This window comes from Triticum aestivum, chromosome 2A, assembly GCF_018294505.1.
Source record: "Triticum aestivum cultivar Chinese Spring chromosome 2A, IWGSC CS RefSeq v2.1, whole genome shotgun sequence".
In the NCBI taxonomy this organism is placed as follows: Eukaryota; Viridiplantae; Streptophyta; class Magnoliopsida; order Poales; family Poaceae; genus Triticum; species Triticum aestivum.
In genome coordinates this window covers 12,392,114-12,398,719 of record NC_057797.1, presented here as the reverse complement: position 1 = coordinate 12,398,719, position 6,606 = coordinate 12,392,114, and the positions used below count along the sequence as shown (strand labels likewise).

At 41.8% G+C, this 6,606-nt stretch overlaps 1 long non-coding RNA gene across 1 annotated transcript; it reads right to left on the bottom strand.

Annotated features, from left to right (window-relative positions):
- Positions 1-322: 322 nt before the first annotated feature.
- On the bottom strand, positions 323-4,938 carry LOC123184253 (uncharacterized). The gene is made up of 4 exons (XR_006492941.1): positions 4,862-4,938; positions 4,337-4,438; positions 1,979-2,069; positions 323-930 (listed from the first exon to the last, which is right to left on the bottom strand). It is a non-coding gene; the product is annotated as an uncharacterized lncRNA (long non-coding RNA).
- Positions 4,939-6,606: the final 1,668 nt, after the last annotated feature.

The following is a 6,606-nucleotide window of genomic DNA, read 5'->3' as shown; positions in this document are numbered from 1 at the left end:
CGGTTATTTATTTTATGCCTTTTGATTGTTTTGTGTTACCCTCATAGGGGAAACGCACTACACATAAACTATCGTCAATGACAGAAGATCACAAACCAGGCGTGCACTTTCCAACTAGAATTTCCTGTAGCTAGGGAGTAAGTCACTAGTGCACGAACCCCTAATTAGCGGCGTTCGGAAGTCTTCATTAGCAGCATTCGGGCCGCGCGCCACCAGTGCCCAGCGCCATTGGTAAGTACTCACTCCGTCCGGGAAAAGTTGTCCACAGCGTAGTGTAATGCCAATTTTTCAAAAACACCCTCATAACTTCAAATTTCTTACAAACAGGTTGCCATACAGGTCGCGTCTCCTTCCTTCTTCCTCCGCCCATCGCCGGCGCGCGTCGCCAGGGCCAGTCGGCAGCTCAGGACCTGCGCCGCCCAATTGCTTGCTCCGCCGCTGCACTGGACGTGCTCCTCCGCGGCCCAGGACCCGCGCTCCGTCGCCGCACAGGACGTGCTCCTCCGCCGCCAAGGACCTGCGCCGCCCTGCTTGCTCCGTCGCCGCACAGTACGTGCTCCTCCGCCACCCAGGACCTGCGCCGACGATATCCCCTTCTTCCTTGCAGGGCCCGCGCCGCCGCCGCCGCCCAGGACCCGCGCCCGCCTGGGTCTCGAGCGCCTGGACCACAAGCTCCCTCAAGCTCTTTCGCGGTCCTGGACCTCAAACTGGACCCCTTCTGCTGCTTCTCCGCAACTTGCTGCTCCTCCCCTGCTCATGCCGCCGCCCGGAGGTCCCCTTCTCGTGTGCTGCCGCCAGATGTCCCCTGCTCGTGCTGGTGCTGGTGAGAAGAAGTACATGGCTCTATAATTTGTTCATCTCCAGTGCCTCGCTTGCTTGCTCTGTAGTTTGAAACACAACTGATCTGTGTACATTGCTTGCTTGCTTGCTCTATAATTTGAAAAAATTCAGTTAACATTGATGTTGACTTCTGATGGACCAATCTTTAGTACTGCCAAAAAAAATGTTACAGAGGGGCAGAATCATACATGGCAGTAAAAAATAAGTCATGGGCAAAATCATGAGATGATGAGAAAGGTTATAGAGGGGCAGAATCATTGACAAAAGAAGGAAAAAAATCATGTACTAAATTGCAGCAAATTCAGGCCAGATTTAGCCAAATTGGAAACATTATTTGGAATTCTTCTTCTTCTACTCTTACTAGCAGTGAGCAGTGAGATGGGAAGACATATTATCTTCTTAGTTGAAAGCATTTTATTCACATAGTCCTAAAATTTATAAGCTGAAAATACAAGCTTCTTCTACTAATTCTTTGAACTTTGATTAGTCCTAGTCTGAACATATCACGACATTTCTGTCAAAATCTCAGATTATTTAGGAACACACTATTAACTGAATTTACACTAAGATTTCTTGTTAACTGAATTTACACTAAGATTTCTCACTCCATTACATAATTCTGATTGTTAACTGAATTTACAGAATAATAATTTCATTTGCATAATTACAGTGAAGTTTCCGTAACTACAGTAACTGAATTTATAGTAAGATTTCTCACTCCATTACTCTTCTATTAACTGTATTATTCTGCTGTTAACAATCAGAATTGACACTATATTATTCAGTCAAGTTGATGTTCAGATCCTATCATTCTGTTCCAAAACCTGTCAATTTCAGTCAGGTTTTGATCTGTCAAGTTGATGTTCAGTCAAGTTGATGTCAAACTTGACACATAAATAAAATTTGACATCAATGAAATTTAGACAGTGAATACAGTTTGGACAGTACTCCACTGTCATATTTTCAGTGAGTAAAATTCAGTTTTCACAAATTAAAGCCTACTCTAATCTACAGAAAATGTTGTAGAGGATGTTATTAACTTTTCTGATGTTGTAGAGGGAGTAATAGATATTCATAGTTCTATAACTACTGCCATGGTCTACTAACAGAAGATAATTTCAATATTCAGAATGTGTACCTGCACTAGTTGTCAATAAGAAATACAGTAAAAGTTGAGATGTACTCCTGGCCCCTGCTTTTCTTTGCTTTTTAATTCCTGGCCCTGGTCCCTGCAAAAAAAAAGAGATGTGGTAGGACCTGTAGTTTCTTATGAACAAGGAGTACTTTTAACATCTACTTTTCCCTTTCTTGGTTTCTTTGCTTTTTGTCTAGGATTCTTCATGGTTTTCTTGTTATGATTATATGCTCACCATTCATCTTTTGTATACTCTTGTTATGAGATCAGGCAGGAGCACACAACTATGGATCTGAATTTGATGCCGGAAGAGGAGGACGAAGCTCAAGAAGAAGAACAAGCTCAGCAGGGTGACGCTATTGATCTGAATTTGATGCCGGAAGAGGAGGACGAAGCTCAAGAAGAAGAACAAGCTCAACAGGGTGACGATATTAATTTGAACTTGATGCCAGAAGATGAGGATGAAGACATTGAATTGAATTGGTTTCCTGAAGAGGAAGAAGCTCAAGAGGCACAAGAAGATGCAGAATTGGAAGAAGCTCAAGAGGCACAAGAAGATGCAAAATTGGAAGAAGCTCAAGAGGCACAAGAAGATGCAAAATTGGAAGAAGCTCAAGATGCACAAGAAGATGCAGAAGTGCAAGAAGCTCAAGAGGCACAAGAAGATGCAGAAGTGCAAGAAGCTGATGCACATGGCAATCCAAGAGGGAAGGACTTGACAGACAAGGAGAGACATGGTGTTTACTTTGCTCTGCGAGTAATCGAGCTTAAAGATGGACAGGTTCATGTGTATGACAAGGTGCTCATTTCAACTATGTTGAATGTTCACCTGCGAACAGTTACAAGTATATGGAATCTAGCCAAACGACAACTTGCAGCAGGCCAAGAAGTTGATGTTTCAAGCAAGAAGAACAAAAGTGGTAGGAAGAGAAAAGAACTAGATCTATCGAGAAAAGCAACAATCCCCATAAGCTGTTCAAAAGCTTTATGAAGTTGCAAGCAGTCATGGTGGATGTGATGAAAGATCAAGGAGGAAACAACTACAAGATGCCGCATCTGCATAAGGAACGTCTACAGAATGCTGGAGAGGAAATAACCGGTGTATACTGCACTCCTGAGCTAATTACTGACACCAAAGCCATTATAGAACAAGGAAATGAGTAGATAGAGAAAGCTCAAAAGGAAAGGGAAAGGGAAAAGGAAAAGAAAGGATAGGAGTATTTGATGTGTTATGTGTATGGCTTGTGTCATGTGTATGTATTGTGTCATGTGTTCAATGAGAAAGGATAGGAAAAGAAAGGATAGAAGTATTTGGATTTATTTGAATTATTTGGATTTATTTGGATTTATTTGAATTATTTGAATTTATTTGATTTATTTGGATTTATACACCATTTGTCCAATTGCAAACATACCTAAAGTTTCCAAGAGGATTTATACACCATTTGATTTATTTAATTTACAAGAGTATCTTGAACTTTAAAAGTGTAGATCAAGAAAAAACCAAGCTTCCTCTTGTGAAAAGTGTTCAGAACAGTTTTACTGTAAGATCAAGAGCTTCATCTTGTGAAAAGTGTTCAGAACTGTAAAAGTGTTTGTATAGTCCTAATTTACTGTAAAAGTGTTAGTGTTCAGTTCACAGTATAAATTATAATGACAAATTCAGTGTATTCAGTGATCTTGCTAAAGAAGCTCACAAGCTCAAGCTCCAGATAGACTAAGTTTTATAGCTACTGTACTCAAAAGAAGCATTTTGGATTACCACAGCAAAAGAAGCATATTTATTTTAAACTTGTGTTTAACAATGACAAACTACTCCTATGTGGGTCTTTGATCAAGAATCCTGACATGATGGGTTTATTTGGATTTATTTGAATTTATTCTCATTGAATTTAATCTCCACAGTAGTTGTTCTCATTGAACATGTCTGAACTTCAGCAACCACATCACTCACTCAATCACCTGATCTTGGGCTCACCCTTATTCTTCTTACAAGTTGATGTCAGACTTGACACATAAATAAAATTTGACATCAATGAAATATATGCAGTCAATATACAGTCATTGGAGTAATTTTTGGTGTTGTACATTCAGCGAATATACAGTCAACTGGAGTACATTCAGAGTAATTTTCAGTGTTGTACAATCCGTTCTCTAGGGAGTAATAATGCCAAATTAGTTAATTGATCGTGTACTAACAGCAATTCATTTTGAAGATTTACACTGAATCTTGTGTACTGTAGAATTATACTGTCAAATTCAATTGACAGTAACTGAATTTTCAATAGTGTCAAATCACTCAAGCAGTAACTGAATTTTCACTAGTGTCAAATCACTAGTTTCAGAAATATTGGTGCTCACCTTCCATCTTGGCAGTACAAGAAAACTGAGCAGCCAACTGTTGCCGCTTTGCATGCATTGTTGGCAACTCGAGTAGCTTTACCAAAAAATTGAGCATGGCATCTACAGGTTACAAACAAATGAGCAAGATTCAGTTAGATAACCACTGATAGAAGCATGTGAGTGCAAAAAAATTGACAACTGAAATTCAGTTAGATAACAACAATCTGAATGGAGTACAACATTGATGTTATTTCAGGATTAATAAAGATGGAGCAGCAGCAATGTGAATGGAGTACTTGATGGACAACTGAAATTGACACAAAGCAAGATTCTCATATTTCATCTCACACAATCTATCCATCCATCCATCTCAGCCTTGTTTTGTTCAGTACAGGTTCAACCTCGAACGCCACCATGCAACTCTGTTATGTTTTCAGTAAAGATTGCTTTGTTTACCTCTGTTCTGTTTCTAGTAGACCAATCGAAGAAGATGAAGAAGAAAATTGCAAGAGATCAAAGGGAGCAGAAGGGGAAAAAGGAGACCTTTGAACTCTGGCGGGTTCCATGGGCCAGCGAGGCCGCTGCCTTAATCCGCCGACCGCCGGAAGCAACACGGCGAAGGCGTGGGGCGGGGGAGCTCCGGCGGTGAGGGCGGGGCGGCGTCTGGTGGTGTGGGCGAGGCGGCGTCCGGTGTGGAGGAGTCGAGCTCGAGCAACAAGGGAAATGGGGGATTTTTAGGGGTTGTGCAGGGGAGCGCGGAACAATGGTGTGGTGGCGCGGTGCGGTGGAGCTGCGGGGGAGCTGCGCGGTGGCGCGGTGTGGTGGAGCGGCGCGGCAGCACGGCGCGGTGGCGCGGAGGAGCTGGGCGGCGCTGGAGTCGGCCGGTGTCGGAGGAAGATGGAGAGGGAGTGCGGGTTTGGTCGGGCAAACGTGAAGGGTTTTTTTTTGTAAAAATCCCACGAGGACAACTATTCCGGGACGGAGGGAGTACTGAATAGCAGCGTTCAAGGTAAATGCAGCTAATAATTGTGTGTACGTCAGCAACGCGTGGGTGGCACGGTGCTAGTGTTTGCATGACCAGCCGTGTGTGCCTTGCACACGCTGCTTAGTTAGGACAAATCGGTGGCGTTTGCCATGCCCGAACGGTGCTAATTTTTGTTCATGCTTGTGGCATTTCTTTTTCAGTGGGTGTTGCTTAGTGTAAGTTGCCCAAATAAAAAAAATTATGATAGGCAAGATTTTGTACCTAATTTTGCCATGCAATATTTTGTAGCCGAGTATGACACCATTTGGGCTATGATTATCAAGTCTATCAATCTTCTATATCTAATTAGCTAGTCCCCACTAACTATTTCTCTTAAAATGCAAACATGAAACATCATCATAAAACCTGCATGAGAAAAGTCTCATCTTCACTATCATATGTCTCTCAACATGCAAGCATGCCACTTCATCATGAAACATGCATGAAAAGAAAACCTCATCTCAACATGCAAACATATATGAGAATTTTCATTAGTTATGTTATTTATATTTAATAAACAATTTACAACTATAGTAATCAAACATAAAAAATTATATGTATTTTCAGTTTTAGCTTTTCATATTATTACTTCAAATCTTCATGTTTCATACAGCAAATCACATTTAAATATGTTGCAAAGTATTCACGTAACAACGTTTGGGGTATCATGTAGTTACCTGTATTACATAGTATTAATTATTAGTAGTAAAAATATTGCAGTAAATGCATAAGTTTCCACAGATCTTCTTCACCAGAGCCACTGTTCAGCGCCTATTGCTGGGAATCAATCCCTGATTCTCCATTACAACGACGTGTTGCTCCTGCTCCAGGCTGCTGGGGGGCTTCACCTTTGTCCTGTCGTGGCTCGGCCTGACCAGGCTGTTAACTTCATACTGGTTGCCATAACATGCTCCGGGAGTACAATATTGTTGGTTGATTGAATGCAGCTTGTGCACTGCGTGGTCTCAACAGTAAGAAACTCGCATGAGGAATCACATGTAGGAACATGCTTTAGACTGTATTTATCAACCTAATCCGTCTTGTCCTTCCTAATTCTGTACGGACAAGCTAACAAATGATGAGTTGGTCTGACGGATCCATCCAGCACGTACCTTCAACTGTATCAGTGTCCCTAGTTACCACCGCACTAATTAACGAGTAGGCACATGTATGAGACTTATCTACCTAATGCCCATGATCCCTTCCAAATTTTGTATTGAGGAGCTCCCAAATGATGTGCTGGTCTGCAAGATGCAGGCACGCA